General features: G+C 45.8%; 1 pseudogene; it reads left to right on the forward strand.

Moving 5' to 3' along the window:
* Window positions 1-308: 308 nt before the first annotated feature.
* On the forward strand, window positions 309-23,213 carry LOC133900176 (probable bifunctional methylthioribulose-1-phosphate dehydratase/enolase-phosphatase E1; annotated as a pseudogene).
* Window positions 23,214-23,599: the final 386 nt, after the last annotated feature.

Here is a 23,599-nt window from a genome sequence, read left to right on the forward strand (position 1 = left end):
ATTTTTCTGAAAACTCCTTGATTTTTTTTCATGTGCACTCGGTGTGTGAGAAAGTGAGAGATGATCTTTTCTTTCTTCGAAAGGTAGGAAACTATAATTTTCTACTTTAGGAAAGTTTGTAGGGCTCTCCCCGACTCCCTGTATGTTAACTAGAGAGAGAATTTGCCTGGTGCCTACACTCGATAAAACTCATTGACATTCTGGGCCCACTCATCCCCACTCCTATTCCTCGATAAAACCTTATTTGATCAGATACTGTCCTGCTGATCTTAATGCAAATGACCCATATGGAAATGATTAAAGCAGTCATGGCTACCGTGATGAATTGGTTATTCCTATTATCGTGAATACTCTCCTTATGAGTATGAGCTCAATGACTAATTGTTCGACGTTGATAACAGCTTCTAATTACAAGAATCATGACGGTTTAGCCAACGTCACAAACTAATCGCCCCTTGTCTGTTTTCTACAACACTGTTTTAGAGATCTAGAGTTTTAGCCAAGACCAAGGATTATTGGTTGCAAAGAACTTATAAAAAAGTTGGATATCTATGTAGGCTATTAATGCGGAATTATTTAACAGATTGTAGCATACCCAAAGGCAACTGTTGTCCTTGTACGGAACCATGGAATATTTGTGTGGGGTGACTCCAGTGCCAAGACACAGGTATGTTTTCTTTCTATGACTTTCTGCATTAGTTTTCAAATGCTCTGGGTGCCGACTGCCGGCTAACATTCTTCTGATGATCTCTCACTGTAACTTTCTTTATTTCTTCAGTTTAGGCAACTGGTTCGTTCAATATAAACTTTTAGGTTGATATTCTTTTGATTTTTAATACTATTAGCACATCCTGCATTATTATTATGTAGCATGGAACCGTTTTGTACACTTTTCTTTCAGTATAACTGACTCTTCTTTATTATCTTCTTGTCGGACTTCTTTTTCCCCTGGATGTTAATTTGCCATATAAAATGATTAACACGATTGTAAACTGATAAGGTGATTTTTTTCTCGAACACGCAGGAGATCTGTGCGTAATTGCATTAAGAAGGAAAAGTGACCCAATTTATAAGGGGAATCGGGCCTGAAAACCAAAACAAGCGAAGCAATGCAATCCGCGGAGTCCAGCCCTCGCGCAACACAAGAAAAAGAAAAGAAAAGAAAAGAACCCCCCTCCCCCTAAACAACCAGATGACAAGGCACGGCTAAGCAGATACAACCTGACGAATGCAATAACAGCATACACTCGGCACCTGATGAGGACATCACTCTTTCGGATACACACACACCGAGTATTCCTTCAACAATAGGTCCATTGACACGAGCTCGTGCACATCAACTAAATCATGAGGTGAGCTCGTTCCTTAGTGTTCCTTTATATTTTAATAAGGATGGGATGCTACTGAATAATTATGATGTATTGTTACTTAGGAACACGGGAGAAGACCAGCAAGGGCGCCCAAGCCAAGGTGGAGGTCCAATCAAGTTCGAGTCCGTTTTGGAGTCCAGGACCAGACTGCACTAAAATCGTCGCCCAGGACGCATACGGACTCCATTTTTGACGTTCTACACATGGTTGGAAAGCTAAGGAGATAGGCTTTCCAACGGGACTGGTCCCATGTCCAAATTCTTTCTGAGTCAACAGGAATCTTTGAAACAAGTAGACGTCCAGAATCTATCAGGGTGCTGCGCCACCATCTTTTGGGCCGTTGGGCCGTGTAACGTGTTGGAGTCCATTAGGGACACATCCAGGGGTCCTTGGCCGACCCTAGTCTCTTATATATAGTAGCCACCACCCCAATTAGAGTTGGGTTTTGCTTAGATATTGATCTACACACAGATTGTGAGATTTTCGCTCTTGTTCCGGACCGACTAGGCCGCCACAAGTGTTTGTGGAACCCCAACTTCGAGTGCTTGAATTCTATTTGCAATATTTCAGATTGCATCTTCGACGTTCTTGCTTGTGTTCTCGGTACGCTTGCAGGGATTGAGCCTTCTTGGCGAGGTCAACCGCGCGACACGGTTGATAACCAACGGAGCTGTGGTGTAGTGATTGCAAGGGAGACGATCTGTTCAGGTCGAAGCCTTTGGATCATCAATGTCGAGTTCTCCACCTACCGACTTATCTCTACTTATTGGAAGATCAGGCCTACAATCTCATCAGCACCTACACCGCCAAGCGTCATCCTCACCAAACGACACTGCCCACGCCAATGCTGCGCCCAGCTAGCACCTCGACCAGAATAACCCAACAACTCCACAGGCGGAGCCCTACTCCCACCTCTAAAAGCAACTCGGCTAACAACCCCCATGCCAAACCACAAGCATAAAGATGGGGTCCTGGGACAACGGAGCACCGTCACTGTCGCAAAGCACCGAAAGGTGAAGGAAAGCCCCATCGAACATTTGAACGAAGGGGACAACAATGGAGGATGGTGTGCCCTTCAAGGAGTGCCGTTGGTTATAACAAAGAACATAGGGATTCTCTGAGACGACACCTTCAAGATGGAAGCAGTAGAGGAATCGTCGTCGCTCGTCTGAGAAGCCGGACAGGGTTTTCACCTGGAGAGATCCCCGTGGGGACGCAATGTCACAACGCCTCCAGGGAGGTTATGACGCACGCGAGCATCACTGTCCTGCCAGGGCTTTCATCCAAAATTCCCCAACCACAAAACAACCCGAAGAACACATAAGCTCGATAGGTTGATCAAACACCTGTAAGAGAGCAACCAGTAGCACAAGCATAAGCACAATGCATCGACCAGAAAGCAACGATCAGGGGTGGAGCCCTGACCAGCAACAACACAACCCACGACCGCCGGGTAGTACCAAAACATCAACAACAACAACGATGACCACCATGGTCACCAGGGAAGAGACAGCCTGCAGGCGGCCAAGAGAACCACGGACGGCTGTGCCCCGGTGGTAACCAGCTAGCCAACCCAACCAGAGGTGGAGCCACATTGGTCACCGAGCTCACGTTGTTTCGTTAAATCTTTCGTGAAAGTTTTATTGTTCATGTCTCTTCTCAACCCAACTCACCTCTTTTTTGCTGTAGCAGTGTGTTGTACTTGACATTGAGGGGACAACAGTTCCAATGTCATGTGTGACTGATGTTATGTTTCCTTATGCCCATGATAATGTGCGGAAGTATCCGACTTCTACGTTTTATTTTGAAGAAACCTAAGAAGACATCAAACTATTATGCATCCAAGTATGTTAAACAATAGTATGTGCCCTTCAAACTAGCAACCAATTATTGATATTTTGAACAATTTGTTTTGTTTTATTCATTTTGTGACAAACTAGCGATCAGTTATTGAAGATGATTTAAGAAATGGAATTGTTGGGGGGCTGTCCCAGTTCCACCCGATGAGCTATCAGTTCATTGGTCGCTAATGATGAATCAATGATTAAAGCAGACCGGAAGATTACATCACTGAAACAACTTCAGGTAGCTAACTTTACAATTTACATTCTTGGCTTACTGTTGGGGATCATCTCTTGCCGTCCCCGTACCCGAAGGCAACGGCGAAGTTAGTTGGAGGTGTTGCGGGACAACCGCTGTGTTGATTGCATCTTCCAGAACCGAATTGACGTATGTGAAGACTGATCTGCCTCGACTGTCGGGCGAAGCTCCAGTTCGCGTCCCGCGCCCTTCGCTCGGTGCGAAGACAAGACCAGGCCTTCGCATGGAGGCGGCGAAGGCAGCTCGTCAAGAGGTCGGACGGAGAGATCTTCGATACCCTTCGGTTGAAAAGCAGCTGGACAGTGGGCCCAATTGTCATGGGCACTGTTGTAATTATGGGATCATGCTTATTTGTACTATATTGCCCCCGGATATTCCGGGAATGTAGCAGGTTAGGGGGTAATATGTGTAAGCCGAGCCCGTGATCGCCGGATACGGGCTATAAATAGAGCCACAGTGTAAACATGAATGGCGATCGAGACTGTTCTACTTCCAGTACACGTCACCATAAGGGGCCTTCGCTAGTTCCACCCCCGAAGGCCTTTCTTGTCTGGGACTTCGATCCCAACAGTTGGCGTCGTCCTTGGGATCAAACCCACGAAGGCATGCCACCGAAAAAGAAAACGAAGCCACCTGGAGGAGCGGAGGCGCTACTGGAACTCACAGCCACAGTTGGACCTTCGGCCGATAGAACCACTTCGGTGGTACAAGAATCAGGAAATGCCTCAGCCGGGGGGGGGGGGGGCTTTGGCGGCACAACACCAGAATTGCGAAGTTGACACAGCGCAACATCAAACTGCCGATGGCTGACATGACGACACACTACGGGTGGACGCGGAGCAAATGCCGATCATGGATCCAATAGATCGCATTCGCTTCGATATTCCAAAAAAAAGAAGGCGAAAGAGGGCGAAGCGAAGAATGGGAGGAACTAGGCGACTTCGCCGAGTTGGAACATGATGAAGAAACAAATGAAGAACGAAATGCTAGGCTAGAAGCCGAGGAGTTGAAAAGACAGATTGCGCACAAAAAGCGCATGTTGGATGGCCTAGCAGCAACCCGAAAAGCTGCGGAGTACCGCCGGCGGGCGGAAGAAGCAAGAAAAATGTTGGAAAGGATCCAGGAGGAAATCGATATACTCCAAACAGAAGGCATGTCTCGCCGACCGACGCCACCAAGAGATTTCATACGAGCTTCGCAAGAAGTTCGGTGAAGATCTTCCACAGGAGATCCTGAGTCACCCCTGGCAATGGACCTACAAAATCAGCCATGGCCGATAGGATTCAAGATGCCCAGGGTGGTTATGTTCGATGGAGAATCGAACCCGAGGGAATTTGTCATGAGCTTCGAGGCAGCCGTGGAATCAGCTGGCGGAGACGGTGTAACCTTGGCGAAGGCTTTTGTATTGGCAATCAAGGGAATAGCAAGGTCGTGGTACTCCGCTCTACCCCCGGGGTCCATATATTCATGGGAACAGCTGCGCACTGCTCTATACAGCAACTTCTAAGGAAACCGAGCGGATAACATTACCGCAACCGACCTCTTCGCGCTAAAGCAACAACCAATAGAAACTTTACAAAGCTATATGCGCCGATTCGTACACATACGATGTCAGGCGAAGGGATTGAGCGAAGATACCATCATCGATGCTGCAATACAGGGCATCAGAGGGGGCCTTTTAGCAGGGAAGCTCACTAGAAAAAGACCCACAAGCGTCCAAGAGCTACTAAACAAGATGGAAGAATACTCAAGATCTGAATTAGATCATCTACGAAGGAAAAACGAGTTTACGGCCTCAAGAGCAAAACATGCACCACATAAGGAGGCAGTTGGTGGCAATCCGAGAGACAGACCTCAGCGACCAAGAAAACCGAAGGTCTGGATTACCCATGCCAAAAAGAAATCAACCAGATCAACCCCGGGCCGCCCGAAGCAGTCCAAAGCTCATGCGAGGCCTATAATTCGTCCAATAGAGGGGGGCGGATGGGCAGGGGAAGAGGCTGCGGAGGTAGAGGAGGTCGACCTTCGCATGACCCAGCAACCTTTTACTGTGAACTGCACGGCGAAGGAGCAGACCACCGGACTAAACATTGTCCACAAGTCGTGGCCATGAAAGAAAGTATAGCGAAGTAGTCAGTAGATAATGGACGAGCGGTTCACCATGCAACAAGCTTCGCAAGAGGCGAATGGTGGCAGAACCACAATCAAAACATGATGTTTCCAAACCAATGGCATCAAGTTCCAGCACCACAATTTGCACCCGCACCTCCAGTCCAATTTGATCAAACCAGGCAACTGAACATTCGGGGTGATCTACCCCCGCCTCCGCCAAGACTAGCAATCGAGGCACCACTAGAAAGTAGCAAATCAGTCAATACCATAAACAATGGGTACAATGTGGTGCTAGCTATCTCAGGGGGGTCCAACCAGCAAACAGAATCCAAAAGACAGCGAAAAGAATACGTACGAAGGGTTAACCATGTCGGAGTGTTACCAACGTACATCAATTCAAGATGGTCTAACATTCCCATTACATTCTCGCAAGAGGATATGAGGGTATTAGATTACCCGCACACAGATGCCCTAGTCATTACTGCGAACATCTCGGGAAACGAAGTACACAGGATATTGTTCGATGGAGGAAGTTCTGCAGATATTATCTTCGTTGATGCCTTCGATAAGATGGGGCTGTGAAGAGATGACTTGAAACAAGCTGGGTTGCCGTTGCTGGGCTTCGACGGAAGCGCAATCAACGCCCTGGGGAAATTAACAATCCCAGGTCCCAGTGTCATTCGGCGAACAGACAAATTTCTGCACAGAGGAAATTACCTTCGACGTGGTGGACATTAATTACCCATACAATGAGATATTTGGGAGGGGGTTCCTCAATAAATTCGGAGCAATACAGCACCACGCTTATTTGTGCATGAAGATGCCTGGCCCAGAAGGAGTCATAAAAGTGTTGGGAGATCAGCAAGTTGCTAGGCGAATCGAAGTAGGCATAGCCCTAGGGAGAAGAAATGTCCACAACATCGAAGACCCTTCGACGGGGTCCGAAGCAGGGCAAGGCAGGAAAATCATAGAGAAATGCACGAAGGCTGCACCAGAAGGACCTACCAGAATAGTGCTGCTAAATCATGAAGAAGATAAGAAGATTACAATAGGGGCAGAGGCCCCGGAAGAAGATCAGCAACAACTTGTCATGTTCCTTCGCAGAAACAGCGACGTCTTCGCATGGTCCCCTAGGGACCTGCAAGGAGTAAGTCGAAGCATCATTCAACACAAGTTAAATGTGGACCCCAGAGCGAAGCCAAGGAAACAGAAGCTTAGAAAGGCTTCGGGGGAAAGAGAAGAAGCAGCAAAGGTCGAAGTAGAAAAATTGCTCAATGCCGGAGTAATACGCGAAGTTATACACTCGGAATGGCTGGCCAACCCAGTATTAGTAAGAAAAAGCAATGGAAAATGGAGAATGTGCATCGATTTCACAGACTTAAACAAAGCTTGCCCAAAAGATGACTTTCCATTGCCTAGAATTGACCAGCTTATAGACTCCGCAGCCGGCTGCGAGATGTTAAGCTTCCTCGATGCCTATGCTGGGTACCATCAAATATGGATGGCAAAGGAAGACGAAGAAAAAACAAGTTTCAGAACCTCCTTCGGAACATACTGTTTCGTAAGAATGCCTTTTGGACTCCGCAACGCTGGAGCAACCTTTACAAGATTGGTACAAGCCACGTTAAAGCCGCAGCTGGGACAAAATGTATTGGCCTATGTTGATGACATAGTAGTAAAAAGTACCAGGAAAAGCCAACACATCGAAGACCTCCGAAAAACATTCGATAATCTGCGAAGAGCAGGTTTAAAACTAAACCCGGAGAAATGCGTCTTCGGAGTGCAATCCGGAAGACTCCTAGGGTTTCTAGTGTCGAAGAGAGGAATCGAAGCGGATCCTCAGAAGATACAAGCTCTTTTGGATATGAAACCACCACATAACAAAAAGCAAGCCCAACGCTTGACAGAAAGACTAGCAGCATTGAACAAGTTCATTGCGAAGTCCGCCGAGCGAAGTCTACCACTCTTCAAGGTGTTAAGAAGTTCTGAACCTTTCCAATGGGGTGCCGAGCAGCAGGCTTCTTTCGATGAGCTAAAAGTATACTTGACGAAGCTTACAGCATTGACCAGCCTGGATCCGGGCGCAGATTTGCTGTTATACATAGCAGCTTCCCCATCAGCAGTCAGCGCTGTTCTCGTGCAGGAAAAAGTCAAAGATACCAGGCTGCTGCAAGCACCAGTGTATTACGCATCCGAAGTACTAGTAGGACTGAAGAAGTCATACACAGAGTTGGAAAAAGTGGTGTATGCACTTATAATGGCATCCCGCAAGTTTCTCCACTATTTTACTTCTCACAAGATTACAGTGCCAACTTCCCTACCCCTTCGCGACATGTTCGAAAACAAAGAAGCCATCGGAAGAATAGCGAAGTGGGCAACGGAGATAGCTCCATTCATGATTGTCTTCGTGGCACGAACATCGTTAAAATCGCAAGCGCTGGCGGATTTCGTGGCAGAATGGACACCTTCGTCTGAGGCTTCGGATGACGAAGCAGCAGAACCAATTTGGACCGCGTACTGCGACGGAGCTTGGGGAGCTGCAGGAGCAGGAGTCTCGGCAGTAATATTTTCACCGTCGGGGGCGAAACTGCGATATGCCGCCAGATTGGAGTTCCGATCCACAAACAATACGGTGGAATACGAAGCCGTACTCCTGGCACTTCGCAAGGCGAAGGCTTTGGGAGCTCGAAGAATACTTGTCAAAACAGACTCGACGGTTGTAGCAAGCCAGATTGAAAAAACATTCCAGGCAAAGGAACCAGAGCTGATCAAGTACAGGGCAACAGTGCGAAGGATGGAAAAATACTTTGTCGGATTCACAGTAAAAAGTGTATCAAGGAATGATAACAACGAAGCAGATGAGCTAGCCAAAGCGGCTTCGCAGAACATGCCCATGCCTCCAGATGTCTTCTATCAGAAACTAAGTGAACCGGCCTGCGATGACAAGTCCAACCAAGCACGACTGGTCGCATCAGTTGAGAGCGAAGACTGACGTTTCCTGATAATGGCATATCTGCGGGGTCGAAGGGATATCGAAGATCACGTCGAAGAAAAGTGCATGGCTCAGAGAGCAAGAAATTATAAAGTTATAGATGAAGATCTGTACAAAGCAGGAGTCTGCGCACCATTTTTACGATGCATATCTCAGAAAGAGGGCCAACAACTGTTAAGCGAAATTCACAGCGGATTGTGCGGCTCACATATCGGAACAAGGGCTTTGGTAGGAAAAGCATACAGACAGGGCTTCTATTGGCCAACGGCTGTAAGTGATGCGGACCAACTGGTACGAAGTTGCCAACAATGCCAATTCTGGGCGAAGGGATCAAACAGACCGACAACGAAGACACAACTCATTCCGCCGATCTGGCCATGACGGCGATGGGGGATTGATATTGTCGGGCAGCTGCCGCCATCCCCAGGAAATTTGCGCTATGCCGTGGTGGCGGTAGAGTACTTTTCAAAATGGGTAGAAGCAATGCCACTCGTGAGCATAACGTCAAAAAACATACAAAAATTCCTATGGCAGAATATTGTGTGCCGCTATGGAGTTCCGAGCGAAGTAACCGTGGACAACGGTACCCAGTTCGATAGCGCGGGATTTAGAGAATTCTGTAATGGCCTGGGCATAAAATTAATGTTTGCATCAGTTTACCACCCACAATCTAATGGCGCAGTTGAGAGAGCGAATGACATCATCTTCGCAGGGGTTGCGAAGCGTCTTCAAGGATTGCCAAAAGAAAAATGGGTCGAAGAATTGCCCAAGGTATTATGGTCAGTAAGAACAACGGTTGCAAGACCAACAGGATACACGCCGTTTCGCCTACTGTTTGGCGAAGAAGCCATGACCCCAGAAGAGTGCAAAGCAAAATCATTCAGGGTCGGGAATGAACCAGAACAATGCGATGAATTTTCATCGAAGGATGCCCTCGAAGAAGTAAGATTGCAAGCCGCAAAAAACCTGGCCATTTACCAAAAAGAGACAAGAAGATGGAGAGATAAGACTGTATCCGAAAAGACCTTCACACTAGGAGATTTGGTGTTACGAAGATTTGGTACAGCAGCATCGTTTGGCAAACTTCAGAGTAAATGGGATGGCCCCTTCATAGTTAAAAGATCTCTGAGACCCGGTTCTTATCATCTAGCCAATATGGAGGGTGAAGAGCTTCCATACACCTGGAATGCAGAGAACCTTCGCAAGTTCTACGCCTGAAGATCGGCAGCAAGAGTCCGAGACTCCAATGTAATTTTTAATTTTTTAATTTTCGTAATAGTTCTTGTAATCACCATGTAAGGGTACTATACTCTTTTCCTCACAAGGGGACCCCTTCGCTAGGGGGTGAGGTTTTTAACGAGGCAACAACCCATATGAACAAAGATAGTGGCCCCCAAAAAATATTGTTTGTCTCCAGTAGTACTACTTTTCGTCGAAGTGCGCCACGCGAGAAGATTGGCGCACCAATCGACGATCAGAACAAGGTGCAAAGTGTAGGCATGCAAGCGTACACTTACGACCTTCGCGGAATTATAAAAACCGCCAGCGAACTTTGCCAAAAGTCGGGGGCTAAGAGTGCCTGCCCCCGCAATGAAGGAAAAAACAAACCTTCGCTAAAATGAAGTATCGCCGAGCCAAAGAAAAGGCAGCGAACTTCGCCCAAAGTCGGGGGCTAAGAGTGCCTGCTCCCGCAACGAAGGAAAAAAACAAACCTTCGCTAAAACGAAGTATCGCCGAGCCAAAGAAAAGGCAGCGAACTTAGCCAAAAGTCGGGGGCTAAGAGTGCCTGCCCCCGCACTGAAGGAATAAACAAACCTTCGAGGAACAATGCCCCTAAGCCAACCAAGAGGTAGCACACTTCGTCGAGTATAGGGGGCTAGCTCTGCCTACCCAAATATCAATTGTCAAACAAGTTGAAGCCAAAAAACTTCAAAAGCTAAGCGTTAGAGACCAATCCACCCAAAACACGCCGAAGTTACCTGCGAGTAAAAGTCGGGGGGGGGGGGGGGGACAGCGCTTCGCAAAAGTAACACCGACTAACAGAAAATTATCATCACAATAGAATCACAGGAAACTACGGCGAAAATCGGGGGATGGATTTCATCCACAAAGAAAAAACATACTTCGCGCGACATGCCGGTAAGGGTGTACAAAAAGAGCAAATCGCAACACAAACCCAGTTTATTCCACATCCAAATTAACCTCTGGATCAACAAAATCCTTATACAAACAACTAAAATAAAATTGATACTCGATGCCTTCGTTGGCATGGAAACGTGATGATGGGGCCGAAGTGGCCCCAACTTGATTACAATACGCCGTCGACATAGGAGTTTGCCATCACTACCACTTCGCCTAGCTACTTGCGAAGAGGGACCACGACGATAACACAATTGGGGTCTGTGTGAAAACGGCTCCTCGTCTTGAGGTTCAATTTTTGGCTCAACGAGCACCGATGTGCTGTCAACGTCCCCTCTCGCCGCACGGCGCAGATTACGTTCAGCTCGTCGGCTAACTATCGTCGAAGGACAAACAGATTTCCAAAACGCCTTCGTTCTAGCATTCATATCGTCATACGATCTACACTTCACGTGCCAATACCGTTCCAAGTCGATATTAGCATGACGTCGGTGAAATGATTCCCAGCAGGACCAGGAAACATAAAAATTATCCTTCATCATAGTCAAAGGCACAGCTTCTTCGGCTACCTGCGCAATGTCCGAAGCAAGGACCTGCGCAGGGAGCGCAAAAAGGTCAATATCACTTTGACATGAATATATAATGTATTACACAACCAGTGTATCACATCATCAATTACAAAAACCAAAGCATAAACACGACCCTTCGCGCCAATTTATCCCACCTTCCCAGTATCTTCGGCCGCCATATTAGTCGGTTTCGACGAGGTGTCTTCCCTCGCCTTGGCCTGAAATATTTCAACAACAATAAATACATTATTTCCACATATAACAACTTTCATAACCTTCAACAAGAGAAAACAAGAGTTCGGTATCTGTACCCTTTGACGATTCAATTCGGCCTCTCGAAGAGCTAGCTCGCGGCCATGCTTACACCAATAATTAGTGGTGAATGAACGAGCGGTGCTCTTCGACAACTTGGTAACGGCCGAAGTTGACAGATCCGAAGGATACTGGAAGGAAGGTCGTTGAAGAGCAGTGTGATGGTCGCAACCCGTCATCTCCACAGACTGCACGAGGCTCCGGGCGGTGACCATGGCGCAGAAATCGCCGTATAGCTGAGTAGCTGGAAGGAGGCTACTGCTGGTCTCGTTGATCCAACCGATAAGCCCACCCAGTCCGACGAGTTCAAGTGATGGAGGAGTCGCCGAGGCGCCTATACCTTCAAAGGTATGGCTGATTGCTTCGCAGGCAGCAACCGCCTTCGGCTCAAGCTCCCCAATGACATTAAGGGCATCGTCATTGTAAGCTTTCGCTTCACTTAGTTCATTCTGCAGCCGCTCCGCTCTCTCTCTCTCTCCGACGCACACTATTATTGCAATTCGCAAACTTGCGCTTCGGAAGATTGCAAATTCTAGCGAAGGCAATTCACTTCGCTGTCAGCAATACCCTTCGCTGAGCGCAGGGCTTCGAGCTCGGCTTCAAGCCACTCCGATTGTAACTCTGCATCCTTCGTCCGCTGCGACAACTCGCGCTTCTGGCTCACAGCTTTCTCCGTCCATTTTTGTAGCAGTTCAATTTGGGCCTGAGCGCTTCGGGAACGGGCTTCGGACTTTTCTGCTTGTTTGCGTTGAGCTCAGGAGAGAAGTAAAACCTGAAATTTCAACTTCAAGTTAGTAAAATACAAAGTTTTCTTTATCTCATTACAAGAAAATATCTGATATACCTTCGTGATAGCCACATCGGAAGCATCAATCAATTCGCTTGAAGACTTCTGACCAAGCGGGATCTCGACCTCAGGAAGAACGAAGGTACCAAAAATCTTCTTCGCATCGCTTACCTCCCCAACACTCGGCTCAAAAGCGGCGGGCCGCAAAGCCTCGGGGGTAAGGGCCTTCGCGTCAAGTAGCCCGCCAAGACCCATCAGGCCCTTCCCCCTGCGACAGGGCGCACTTGGAGTGGAGTCTTCGCTCTCGGAAGATGAGCTCGAGGACGAGGAGGGCGATGAGTGTGCAACCACCTCTACGTCGCCGCCACCTTCTTCAACAGGCTCCTCTGGAACACCGGGCTCCAATGCCGCGCCCGTCCCGGTCAATTCTTCGTCGTCGCTCAGAATCAACGTTGGAAGATCGACGCGCGTGCAAAACAGGGATTTTGGCGCCTGGGCCTCCTGCGCTCCTTCAGAACTCTCCCGACGGGTCAGGCTGCGCGAGGCAGCGGAGCCCTCTGGCGATGTTTCTGCGTGATACTCAGATGCAGCTTCATGTGGTTTTTTGCGGAGTGCGACAGCCTTCTTGGTACGGCCAGTTTTTGGCGATCGCTCCGAAACCTTCCTTTTCGCCGAAGGACAAGCGGCAGGTTCTTCGCTCACTTCCACTGGTGGGGATCCTCCCGCATTGCTTTGCAGAACAGCGGAAATCTTCAGCCGCTCATCATACGGCATACCACGATAGTCGAAGATTCTGTTTAACCTATGGTTAAGTCCCTGGTCCGCGCACATCTGCGCTTCGCCAGGAGTAACTTTGCCAACCAGCATCACAGCCTTCGCCTCCACTTCGGCTACCGACAAATCTAATAAAAAAAAAAATTTAGACGAGAAGATTTAAATTAAGTAATAGTGCACGGTCAAGAGGGTACCTACGAAGCCTTATTCATTAGGATGAGGACGGTAGAGCCCTTCAGGCCCTTTCTCCCTGAAGGTCGGGATACTCCAGCCGCGGCTAAGGGGCCAAACCCCAGCCGCCAAAAACTCCTTGACCAAGTCACGAGTTGATAGATGCTTCGCGCACCGTGCGAAGGCTTCAAGCGCTGTTTGTTGCGATGCTTTCAACCGCACATCCGGTGCGCGGTTTCCCTTGACCCCTTCGCACTTCGAAACAAGGTAGTCTTCGGCTTCAACCTTGTGGTAAAACCACCATTGAGTCCAGTCGCTAGGCCACTTGTTCTTGTATACAACTACAGGAGTGGACAGGCCGGCGCGATAGGCGAAGTTTAGACAACCATAGTGCGCTTCGCTCTGTACTCCGCGAACAAAAACCGGTTTTGGTTGATGGTGCAGGCGGTGCGCAGCGGATAAGGCCCTTGCGGAAGCCTTAACTCCCTCAGATCGAGCAGCCCAGGCAAAAAGACTCATCCTGACTATGGCGTTAGGCGTTAACTGATGCAAATATACTTCGAAGAGCTTCAACACCTTGATTACCATTTCGTCACAAGGAAGCCGAAGGCCAGCCCTAAAGTAATGAACAAACACGATGGCTTCAACATCAGCGGGCTCCGGGATCTCCTGCTTCCCGGGAAGCCGGACCTTCGATACATCGCTAATCAGCCCTTCCTTGACAAGGCCAGCTAAAACTTCGCTATCCACCTTGGACTGTCCAATCCAGTAAGTCTTCGGGCGCGAAGATCTGTATTTCGGAGCCATCTAGTTCAAGGAAATCTTCTAGCAGCACGAAGACAATCGGGGGCTAAGTCTAAGGCGTCCGAAGGGCTCAAACTTACTTTGTACGAGAGCAACAACTCTAAGCAAGGGCACGGTAATTTTTTTTTACAGCTTCTGATATTTATAGGAGAAATCGAGCGCGGTTAACACTACCAGCATCGAAAATTGAACCGACGCCGGAAACCGCGCTCAGATAACTACCATGAACATTAAATGCAGGTAGTTACCCATATCGTTCCAGCCCCAATAATAAAAATAATAATAAAAATAATAATAATAATAATAATAATAATAATATAATATAATATAATATAATATAATATATATACATATAACAGCATGCATTAGAACCAACTAACTTCGATAGGCTGAAGGGGGACGACGCTTAGATGTGTCGAAGTCTACAGGCTCGGCCTATCGAAGATAAACCTTGCTAGTAGGGGGCTACTGTTGGGGATCATCTCTTGCCGTCCCCGTACCCGAAGGCAACGGCGAAGTTAGTTGGAGGTGCTGCGGGACAACCGCTGTGTTGATTGCATCTTCCAGAACTGAATTGACGTATGCGAAGACTGATCTGCCTCGACTGTTGGGCGAAGCTCCAGTTCGCGTCCCGCGCCCTTCGCTCGGTGCGAAGACAAGACCAGGCCTTCGCATGGAGGCGGCGAAGGCAGCTTGTCAAGAGGTCGGACGGAGAGATCTTCGATACCCTTCGGTTGAAAAGCAGCTGGACAGTGGGCCCAATTGTCATGGGCACTATTGTAATTATGGGATCATGCTTATTTGTACTATATTGCCCCCGGATATTCCGGGAATGTAGCAGGTTAGGGGGTAATATGTGTAAGCCGAGCCCGTGATCGCCGGATACGGGCTATAAATAGAGCCACAGTGTAAACATGAATGGCGATCGAGACTGTTCTACTTCTAGTACACGTCACCGCAAGGAGCCTTCGCTAGTTCCACCCCCGAAGTTCTTTCTTGTCTGGGACTTCGATCCCAACACTTACTTTACAATTTGATTTTAGTTCAATTGTTATAATGAGCTAAATTCAGGGTCATATATGGAGGACTGGATTTGAAAAGAAAGATCTAGAAGTTGTCTTTGAGGATGTTCCTGAGGCACTAAAGAACTGGCATGGTAATGACATAAAGGTATCAGTTTGGTCAAATTCGTGTGAATTGCAGTTTCCTATTCAGGCATTACAAAGTTTTTGTTCATAGCAACTTCTGCATTGAAAACCCTTGAGATTGTGGAAACAATATCCATTGCCTAACTGTTTAAATCATTCAATAGTAAAAACAAATGTGCACTTCTGCAGTAAAATCCGCTATTGTGACATCATCAACCATGCACATTATCCATTGTGCTACTTCTGTATTCGGAAGGAATGATGCTTTCAAGCAATATGGGTTTTAATTAGGGATAAAGTCTATTTTACACCCTCTGCCAGAGTCTGATTTTCAAGCTTCAACCCCGATACCATACATCTTACACCCTTGAAGTATTAAAACCGGACAGATTACACCGCCCTCTCATTCGAAGGGTGTGGTAAGCCGCATGCCGCAAAGGAGTGACGGACACCCTTGGTACACGCACTGAGAAAGAAAGAGGAAGAAGATGATGCATATGAGAGGCTGACTGGTGGGGCTCACCATATGAGAGGCTGACTGGTGGGCTCACCATATTTTTATTTTGTTTCATGATCATGCTGACTGGCTTGCTCAATTACCTTAAAACAACTGCACATGGCGACATCACTGCCACACTTGCGCTATGTTTTTTTTTCGATAAAGGAAGATTTTATTGATCTTAGAGAATTACATCTAGGTGATACAATAGATCTGAGAAACCTTCCGGCCTCTGCAAAACATGCACACAGCCAAAAATAAAAGACAAAAGACATTAAAGCCAGCGAAGACAGGAAATGCTATGACACCCCGATTGACCATCTAGGCTGCCACCCATACACCTGGATAAAACAATCCTTGACCACCCTCTCCAAATGCTGACAAGCCACTGTAACCGTAACCCACGAGTCTGGCTTCTGCAAAATAGCCCAGGTACGGAGCCAGTGGATACAAAGGTAGATAATCTGCAAAGGAGATGAAATACATCTTTTATCAAAAACCATGCCATTCCTGCATAACCAAAGTGACCAGCATACAGCCACCGCCCCTAGCAGGACTTTCGGTTTTAAGTCCTTCCTAATACCATATAACCAGGTACCAAACATATGTGATATGCAACGAGGTCGGAAGAGTCATGAAGCCGATTGTATAATAGACCAAACAATACGGGCAAGACGGCGGTCGAAAAAAAGATGTTTAATTGTCTCTTCATGGTGACAAAAACAGCATCTCGTACTACCTTGCCAATTTCGCTTAGCCAAATTATCTTTTGTGAGAACAACACCTTGTCGTAAGTACCAAAGGAAGAATCTAACTTTGAGAGGCACCTTCAATTTCCACAGTTGTTTGTTAATATTGGGAATATCACTATGCACTAAGGCAAGATAATGAGATTTCACCGAGAACATCCCACTCGGGGTTAAGTTCCAGCGGAACTCATCTTGCTCATGAGTAAGCACGATATTAGCGATTTGAGAAAGCACAACCACGCTACTAAATTTTTCCCTATTAGGTCTCTTCTAATAGAAATATTTGGTGAAAAAGTTTGAAGTACTTCTGCTACAGTATCCTGTTTGTTCCTTACAATATTGTAAAGGCATGGATATTGTTCTCACAGAGGTGAGTTTCCCAACCAAAGATCTTCCCAAAATCTGATCTACGAGCCATCTTTGACGGTGAAGGTTCCGAAGTGTAGAAAATCCCGCTTCACCTTCATAAGACTAGCCCAGAAATGAGAATCCCCGATTTTCCACTGGACCTGCGATAAGGGTTTAGACCCTAGGTATTTATTGCGAATTAGTTGTTGCCACATTCCATCAGACGTGAGCAAGTTAAAGAGCCATTTGCTGAGTAAAGCAATATTTTTTGTATTTAGATCCTGAATCCTCATGCTTCCTTGGTCTCTGGTCGGCACAAAATGTTCCATTTAGCAAGGCGATATTTTTTCTTTTGACCGTCACTTTGCCAATAGAACCTAGATCGAAAGTAGTCAAGTTTTTTAGCACCCCTCTCGGTAAAGAAAAGAAAGACATCATATACATGGGAAGACTACTGAGCACTGAATTTATCAATGTTAGTATCCCACTAGTTGAAAGATGCTTTCCTTTCCAACTACTAAGTCTCTTTTCCAATCTTTTCTCGACCCCTTCCAATCCGCATTCCTCAGTTTTCTATAGTGAATAGGAATTTCTAAATATCGCATAGGGAGGTTACCAGTCCCACAACCAAAAAGCTCGGTGTATTGTTCAGACATGAAGCGGACCTCACCAAAACAAAACAACTCACTCTTATGGAATTTTATCTTAAGACCTGATACAAGTTCAAAAGCACAAAGCAGAAGCTTCATATTGCGAGCTTTTTCGAGATCATGATCCATAAAAAGAATTGTATCATCGGCATATTGAAGGATAGATATACCATCATCTATGAGATGAGGCACCACTCCATTAAATTGGCCATCTGCTTTGGCCCTTTTGATAAGGATAGCAAGCATATCAGCTACAATATTGAATAAAATAGGGGAAAGAGGATCACCTTGTCGGAGAACTTTTTCCGTTTGAAAAAAAGGCCCGACGTCGTCATTCACTTTAATTGCTACACTTCCTCTCAAAATGAAAGTCTCAATCCAAGTGATCCATTTGGATGAGAATCCTTTCATTCGTAAAGTTTGAAGGAGGAAGGGCCATTTGACCTTGTCATAAGCCTTCTCGAAATCTACCTTAAAAACTACTCCACTCAAATTCTTTCTGTGAAGTTCATGAATTGTTTCATGTAAAACGACGACACCCTCTAGGATATTTCGTCCTTGCATGAATGCAGTTTGTGTAGAGCTGACTACTCGATTTGCAATAGAATTAATCCGGATTGTGGCTACCTTTGTGAAAATCTTGAAGCTGACATTCAGCAAACAGATAGGTCTGTACTGTTGGATCCGATTTGCTTCAACGATTTTTGGTAACAGTGTTATAACCCCGAAGTTGAGGCTAAACAAAGGCAGTTCACCCACATATAATTCATGGAATAAATTCATCAAGTCAAACCTGATGACATCCTAGAATCTTTGGTAAAATTCTGCCAGAAACCCATCTAGGCCGGGAGCTTTATTGTGTTCCATGCTGAACACAGCATCCCGGACTTCCTTCTCCGAAAAAGGATCCGTAAGGAAATCATTCTCAGCCTGAGAGACCTGAGGGATGTCCTCATTCCTGGACTCATCCAGCGAGAAAGAGTTGACTTCAGACAGCCCAAACAAGTTTTTTATAATAATTGGTAATATAGCCCATTAGGGCCGTCTCTCCTTTGATTTTGCCTTCATCTTGCTCTAGGCAGAATATTCGTTTCTTCCTATGTTTGCCATTGTCAACCATCTGGAAGTATTTAGTATTATTATCACCTAGTAGGACATCCGACACTTTCGCACGTTGGTACCATCTGATTTGTTCTTCATGAAGAAGTCTGGCTAGCCGATCTCTAGATTGAGCAAACTGCTCTCTCTCAAAGTCTGATAGACCACGTACCTCAGCAGCAATGTCCAAATCATTAACGATGGACTGAAGGGTGGACTTTTCTTGCTTGTAGGTCCCATTAGAATGGGCCGCCCAACCCCAAAGGTGTCTGTGCAAGGCGCTCATCTTGTTATTCCATCGTTGGGTGTGGTTACAACCTTTTACTGGCTTATTCCAGATTTCGACCACACGGTCATGGAAACCATCCCTAGCAAACCAGCTAAGTTCTAATTTGAACTGCCTCCGATTCGATGGGAAGGCCGTTGTTCCAGTGCCAAGCAACAGAGACGTATGGTCTGAAACACCTCTATCCAGAGCGTGCACATCGACCAATGGATACTTAGATTCCCATTCCGTACTCATAAGAATTCTATCTAACCTTTCAAAAGTCGGATTAGGTAGGGAGTTTGCCCAAGTGAAATGATGACCTGTTAACTCAATTTCTCTGAGATCAAAGCTATCAATAACAGCGTTGAACAGAAAAGGCTAACGGTCATTATACATGTTATTATTTTTCTCACTGTTGTTCCTTAGGATATTGAAATCCCCACCAATCAGGGTAGGGAGGTGGTTCTGCTGGCAAGCACGCACTAACTCCGTAAGGAAGCTGGATTTGAAATCATCCTGCGCTGGTCCGTAGATTGCCATGATAATCCATTTGAATTTGTCTACCTTGTTGCTTAGATGGAATTTAACAAAAAAATTCCCCTTCCGCAATCATTGACAAATCTAACGAGGAGGAATTAATCCTGAGAAGAATGCCTCCTGATCTGCCTCAAAGAGGGAGACAATGCCAAATAAAATCTGCACCGCCTGAAAGGCAAGCCTGATTCTTTTTTAAAATATCGCGCTTCCCAGTTTCTAATAAGGCCACAAAGTCCAAATTATATTCCCCAATAGCTTCTGCAACATACCGAATTTTAGCCAAGTCTGAGAGACCTCTGCTATTCCAGAAGATGCCTTTCATTGGGAAACAATTTTATTGGATTTTTTGTCATTTTTCTGGACCTTTCGCCCTTTTTTCTTAGAGGATGACTTAGATTTTCTAGCAGTAGCCAAAAGGTCACAAATTTTTGTGCCTAGCTCCGCCTCTTCCCAATCGGCCTCAGAAACATCTTTAATCAAATGAGCGAGTAGATCACCGTCAAGTTCAGTGCACTCGTCATCACTGTTAACAAAAGGATTTATCTCTTTTGTGGAAACATTCTTTGGCTGATTACTCGACTTTTTTGCACAAAGGTGACATCTGCAATCTATCTACTTCTATGTGTTTTAAAGCATTGATAGAAATGCTAATTTCATTGCTATTACTACCCAGCGAAAAGCCTAAGTTACCCAAATTGGAAGTAAAAGCAACATTCGGTAGAGAAGCAATAGAATAAACGGAAGACGGTTGCAGCATACCTGGATTAGTGCCACAGCGAGCGCTAGCCGAGCTTTCCTTCAAAGGGGAGTCCAAGTTTCGAATTGCCGCCGGCCTCATGGCCTTGGCAGTGCTATCTTCGTCCGCCGCGGCGATTCCGTCTGAAGATAAGATCGCATTGGCATGGCTGCTTCGGCGAAGATTCGGAATCGACTTCTGAACCGATTCCATATCGGCTATGGACTGCGGCACATTCTGGACCGGCTCAGCCTGCTGCACCTTAGAACTCTTTGGTCGCTTGATGTTCTGGGTCAGAGCATTCTGCAGAGCTTGCCCCTCCACTTGAGGCCTTTCCTTGGTCCTGGGCGTGAAGCTGGCCGAAGCTTTGTGCCCAAGACGTGATTCCTCCGCAGTACGTGAATACAAATCAGAACTGAAGCACTTCAGAACCGGCTCCTTCTCCATTGATGGCGCAGCCAACCTGGGAGGCGTCTGCAGCAGGGGCTGCACCTCCTCCACCCGCTGATCACCCTGTGGAACCTGCAAAACAAGAGACGCCGGCAAATCCCCCGCAGACAAGCCTGAAGTGCTGCCCGGCGAGAGGGAAAAACGTCTGTGATTCAGGTTGAAAGGTGTGACCGCAATGTGACTCGGCAATGTGACACTTGCGCTATGTACAATGAAAATCGCCTTCAAATGGGTCTGGGGTGTAATTTGTCTAGCTTCAATACTTCAAGGTGTTAGATGTCTGGTATTGGAGTTGAAGGTTTTAATAGTTGGAGGGTGTAAAATGGTCTTTACCCTAAATTAAAGAAAATACATGCAACGGAATTCTCTATGGTTCATGATACTATGAAAAATGGATATTATTTTTTCTGTTGGTAGGTTTTTAGAAGTCCTACCAAATTTAGTGAAACATGGAAGGGAACACTGGGAAATGGTTTCTGATAGAAGGCAAATTTTTTTAAGCCAGTACACTCATGTGTCTAAATTGTAAATTTGTTGTTAAGTCAAAACTACAAGATGCTACTCTAAGTTATGGACTATGTGTAATGCAAGCCTGGAGATTTCTTAGAAAGCATAACAATATGCGCGTATTCCTAAAATTGTAAAGAGTGTGCAATCGCATTTTCAGGTGGTGCTAAATTATATATACTTGTCAATAGGTCTGCATATACTCAAGTGGCAGTAGAGAGGCACAAAAATTTCTATTTGACAATACAACGTATGGTGGCATGCGACAGTTCTTGTGTGGGTATTTTGATACCACTACTGGGTAAGCACTGGATTTTTTCCTCCATTTGCCTACGAGTCAACATAAAAAAAATGTGATTTGGTTCTTTTATACACAGAAATAAAACAGAGACAGGGAGTTATTTTGTAATGGATTTCTTGTTCCATTCATCTTCCAATCTATCAAAATAGTTGACATAAATTATGATTTTTATCTTGTATATACAGAAACAAAAGAGAAACTAGGAGCTATTTTGAGATCTCTCAACGCTTGGGGTCGACAATACGTTTCAAATCTTATTCATAACTGATGTCTTCCAAGAAGCCATTGCTGCAAAAAAGTTGACATAAATTATGATTTTTATCTTGTATATACAGAAACAAAAGAGAAACTAGGAGCTATTTTGAGATCTCTCAACACTTGGGGTCGACAATACATTTCAAATCTTATTCATAACTGATGTCTTCCAAGAAGCCATTGCTGCAAAAAAGACGCCGGTAATGACTAGTTCCACTCAATGATATTTAACATATGTAGACAAATCCTGTATATCTACTTCCCATATTCTTTGGACCATTTCAAGATCTTTTTTTTTTTTGCATAATATGTTTTCAGTTTTTCACTTGTACCAGTTGACTTATACAGGTAGTATTCTAATCATGTGATCACATCATGGTATCATTTTTTAGGTCCCATGCAGTGTTACATAGACATGAGTGCGGGTGTCGAAGACCAACTCGGGTATAGGTGTCTGATTTGGCAAATTCTAAAAAACAAGACTCGGGGATTCATCATATATATATATATATATATATATATATATATATATATATATATATATATATTCAAGTTTATATAAAAAAGCATTAGTGTGTCTAGTACTCTTTGAGAAACTTGCACTTAATCGGGATTCTTTGGGAGACTTGCAACATATTTGTAATGTAAAGCTCCCACTCTTCTTTAATTTACTTTAGTGAGAAACAAATTTGAGGTCTAATTTCAGAAGGTATACAAGATCCATTACAACTGATGTCGGCCCTTGCTGACCCATCCAGCCCATGTCGATCAGCCCAACTCCCCTTCCTTTCCATTCTCTCCCTTGGCCTGCTCTCCTCTCACTTGTCTCTCGACCTTACGGTCTGTCTCTCTCTTGCTCGTGCTCACATCAGGAGGTGATAGCGATGATGTTAGGGTTTGCGGTGACAGCTACCTACCGGAACGGGGAGGGGAGGGCGGTGGCAAAAATGGGCAGCAGTGACTTGGATCTGGGCAGCGGCGGCAGCTCGGATCTAATACGGTGACAATGCGTGTGGCCAGTGAAAGGGGATAGACGATATGCGCGATGACGTGCTCGATGTGGCTTCTCCGATGTTGCAGGTCCGTCACATCCTCTTCCTCTCCCCCACTATCGCCTCCTCTCCTCTCCTCCCCCTCACCCCTACTATCGTCTCCTCCTCCTCTCCCCTACCGCTGTTGTTACGAGCTCTAGGCTGTGAGCAGCCTTGGACACAGCCACAACACATTGGATTGTGTTGCACCATGTCGGACACGAGTCGATGCGCAGATACACGTTGACACCGCAAAAAAAATTCGGACACGCATGTCCCGGTAACACTGGTCTTATGACCTTATGAAATGAGCACAATGCTGAGGCAGTCATTATCGCATATGTTTTATATTAGCTTGTATTTTGTATGTCTTCTTTTCCTTGTGTATCATTATCAATCTAACACAGAATTTCAGGTTTTGAGTGGTAATCTCCATTCGACTGGGAAATGCTCCGGTTCCTGAGAATCATGGTTTCAGTACTATCAAGTCGTTCACCAAGGTCTGAGGAATATGGTGATCTGGAGTGCTTCGTGGGATAATGTCCCAGATCAATTCATGCAATAACAGTGTATTGCCTTAGCATGGCAGTACGACATGACACAACAATAAACCGGAATGATAAGATAAACGCGTAAATGCGCGTCTATTATGTATCTGTATGCCATCTGATGATTGTTTTGTTGCTCCACTGCAACTAGATAATAACATTGCTGTGCTCTTCATCACTTTCATGCTCCTATGCTACTCTAATGCAGAGGATACAAGCACTGGGAATTTTTTTAATATTATTTTATTGGAAATTTGCAAAAGTAATATCTGGATAATTGCCAAAATAGCACTCCCGTCAGCAACTGGAATGCCGACTAGAACCATGTCGGCATTTCACTTGCC

This window comes from Phragmites australis, chromosome 19 (genome assembly GCF_958298935.1).
Source record: "Phragmites australis chromosome 19, lpPhrAust1.1, whole genome shotgun sequence".
NCBI lineage: Eukaryota > Viridiplantae > Streptophyta > Magnoliopsida > Poales > Poaceae > Phragmites > Phragmites australis.